A 3,808-nucleotide genomic window follows, 5' to 3' on the forward strand; every position below is an offset into this window, starting at 1 on the left:
GGGTTTCATACACTGAAAAACCCAAAAAATGTATAACAAAAAAGTCAAGAGGGTGACCCCTTGTGACACAACACATCTGAGATAAACCCTAATATGAACAAAGAAAAAATAAAAAAATACAGAAAATGTTGAAAAGCAGATCAGGCCTAACATGCCCCAGTGGGATGGATCAACTGGATAGGTTTGAACTCTTCAAGTCAAGATTACCATTTTAAACTTCTGTTGTCATCTCTTTGGTAACCACTTTCCTCTCACTCTTTACTATGGAGAAAGGTAAACTCCCAGAGGTTTATTTCCGATGAACGTCCCTCAAATATATCTTAGACTCTCATTTGCATCCATACCCTTCTGCAAACCTGATTTTCAAAATTTAGCCTCTGACGCTATTCCCTCCTTCAACTTCAGATTATATGATTTATAATCCTTTGGTCACTGATGTTAGTGTGCTTCTTCCATTCGGACTTAGTTGATATCTCCCTTACAGGCTGCTTGTTTGGGAACATGCCTTTAAAACCCAGGACATTATTTTATCTGGTAGCCAGGCACCATCTAACCTCTTCACCCCACTTTGTTAAAGCACCCTTATCTTCTGTGTTCCCTTCCTGAGGGTGAGTATTAAGCAGGGCCATGATGTAAGAAATAATTTTTCTTAAATTGGAGCTAGGATTTAGTGCAAGCCCCAAACCCATTCCTGGATGGTTTTGTTTTTATTTTATTTTAGTTTTTTGCTAGCTTGTTCATTTTTGATTTGTTCATAATGATTTTCCATTAATATTGTCTTTGATTAGCCCCAGGTGCTAATTTTTTTAAAGTCCTGTTGAGAGAGGGATATTCAGCCAATGTAGGCTAACTCCATATCATCGTACCAGAATTATTCATTTGTGCAGAATCAATCCTTTCAATACAATTCTTTACTGCACCATTTCCCCAATAACTTCAAAGTCTTTAAAAACAAGTTTCAGAGTCTCTTTGGTCATCCACTTTGCTCTTTTCTTTTCCTCTCTCTCATGTTGAGACCTTTTCTTGATGTGTAATGTTCCGAATGCCATGCCACAGCTTGTCTGGCCTGCGGTTATAGTGCTCATTGTGGCAAATCTGTTCTTGAGATGGTTTCCAAATTTGGGTGTCATTTTGGCTCCTGTGGTCTTCCTTCAAATGTATTCAGCTTCAATTAAACTGTCATATGAGAAATTGATGGTCTTTTCCACAATCTCTGGGCTTGTGATGGCTAATGACATTTAGTTAGTACATAATCTATTTTCTCAGACAGAGTAGATTAGACTCATTTGTACTCCATCTGTGGAGTCCACGTGTATAGTTATTTTGTTGTTGGAAAAAGTGCTTGGTCTTGAAAAAGTTTTATCATGCCCTAACCAGCGTCCTTTCTATCAACAAGGCCATATTTTCCAAGTCCTCATCCTTCTCCTTTGTTTTCATCTTTCCCAGCTGATCACCAGCAAATGCACATTGACTGCATATGTAATCAGTTTCAGACTAAACAGTGAGGTAAAATTCTTCAATTGTTTTGTGTCAGTGGTTAGTATGTACTCATATTTGAATAATAGTCATTTGAACAAATCTCACTTGTAGCGCTTTAAATAGTATCCTATAACTGACAGCATTGTACTTCAAAATAAACTTCAAGTGGCAATGCCAACAACACTATTCTTCTGCATTATGATCGTCTGATTGAGCTTTTCCAATACAGGTCCATTGAAATGAACTAATACCCAGGACATCAATTTTTTTCTGTGTTCCATTTCATTTTTGATAACTTACCAAATGCTAGATTCATAGTTTTTACATTACATGCTCTGAGTATCAGTGGATGCTTGTAGCTACTTATGTTGAGTCTTTGTACATCCACAGATGTAGGAAGTCCCTTCCTTTTCTTATTTTGATGATCTTTCAATATGAGAGGCTGTATCAGAAAATATTCCAGTGTTATTTATTAGATTTTCAATGAATATATATTCAGAAAGTTATCTGAATATATATTCAGTCTGTCTTAGTCTAGATGAGGGACCCTGCTGGCAATTTAAATACTAGTTATATAGTTTCTAGTGTCACAGCAACACACAGGCCACCAAAGTATGACAAATGGACTGGCACTTGGTAGATGTTCATGGATACTGGGGAAAAAATGCAAGCCACCTGGGTGGAAATATAATATGGTTTATTACTCACAGAAATAGTAAAGAAAATATAATGTCATTTGTGACAGATCCTTATATACAGTGTCATTATAAGGTCAAGGTGATACTTACTGCTTCACATAGTGGGTTGGTTGTATTAGAGGAAGAACTCTCAAAATTCCAAATTTTAAAAGGAATTTAAGATTAGACCACCCCAAGATTTGCCATGGGGAAATACATTTTCTTTCATTATTATTTTAGACACCAAGTCAATTTCCTCTTTGCTCTGCCAGAGACATTCTCACCAACAGCCTGAAGTAATCGACGTGTCTACCTGAAATATAATATGGACCACAAACAATTAATGCCTTAGCTGAAAAAAAAAAAACATGGATAGTTTAAGGGCTGTGTTTGAGTACAAGGTCTTGATTAGGACTGGGCATGTTTCATCAGTGAAGTTCAAACACGACCTTATGTCAAACAGGACAAAACACTGCCCAGTCTAAGGTCATCCTCACAACTGTTGCTTTGTCTGGACCCAAGCCTATAGCCACTGTGTCATTAATCCATCTCTTTGTTGGTCTTTCTCCATTTTCTGAATCTTTGTTTACCAATCAGGATGTCCTCCTCCAGGGGCTGATCTCCCCTGAGAACAATCCCACACAGCACGAGACAAGGTTTTGCCATTCTCACTTCCAGGGAGGATTTTGGCTGTCCTTCTGCAAAGACAGATGTGTTCATGTTTCTGTCATCCCATTTTATTCTGAACATTTTTTACTAATTCCATAATTTAACGGCATCAATTATTCTCAGGCTCCCTCATTCATTGTCCAGCTTTGCATTTTTTAGATTATCAACAATACCAATTATTGGGTCAGGTGTAGCTTCATCCATTATGTACCATCTCTGCTGTTTAACACTTTCAATAGGTCTTTCATCACAGATTTTTTCAGTGCAGCACATTGTTTGATTTCTTGATGCAAAACATGGGTGTTAGTTTTGAATCCAAGTAAAATAAAATATTTCACAGCTTTAATCTTTTATCCATTATTCACAATATTGTTGATCGGTCCAGTTGTGAGAATATTTTGTTTTCTTCAAATTGAGACTTCAGTATTTGCTCTTCATCAGTAAGTGCTTGAAGTGCTTTTTGCTTTCTGAAAGCGAAGTGGTGTCATGCGCATATCATAAATTATTTTTGAATACTTCTCAAATGTTGATGTAGCATTCTTCTTCATATAGCATCTTGGATTATTTCATAAAGATTCATAAAATACGGTGGAAGTCTATAACCTGGAAGTACATAATTCATGATTTTAAGCCATGCACTATTCCCTTGTTCTTTTCAAATGTCAACCTCTTGGTCTATGTACAGTTTGGGCATAAGCACAATTAAGTGTTCTGGAATTTCCATTAGTCACAATGCCATCCTTAAATTGATAAGAATCCACAAGTTGAATGGTCTGTATAGTCCAAAATACATGAGTAAATATCTTTATGATTTCCTCTGTTTTCAGACAAGATTCATCTGACTTTAGCAACAGTATTCCTCTTTTCATGTCCTCTTCTGAAACTAGCTTGAATTGGATAAAGTCCAGTATTGATGTACTGCTATGATTGAAAAGGCACACATGGATTTCTTCTAGTTGATTGGCGAGGTAAGTATCATCCAG

Source organism: Echinops telfairi, unplaced genomic scaffold, assembly GCF_000313985.2.
Source record: "Echinops telfairi isolate 266 unplaced genomic scaffold, ASM31398v2 ScPeMD7_2;HRSCAF=8, whole genome shotgun sequence".
Lineage (NCBI taxonomy): Eukaryota > Metazoa > Chordata > Mammalia > Afrosoricida > Tenrecidae > Echinops > Echinops telfairi.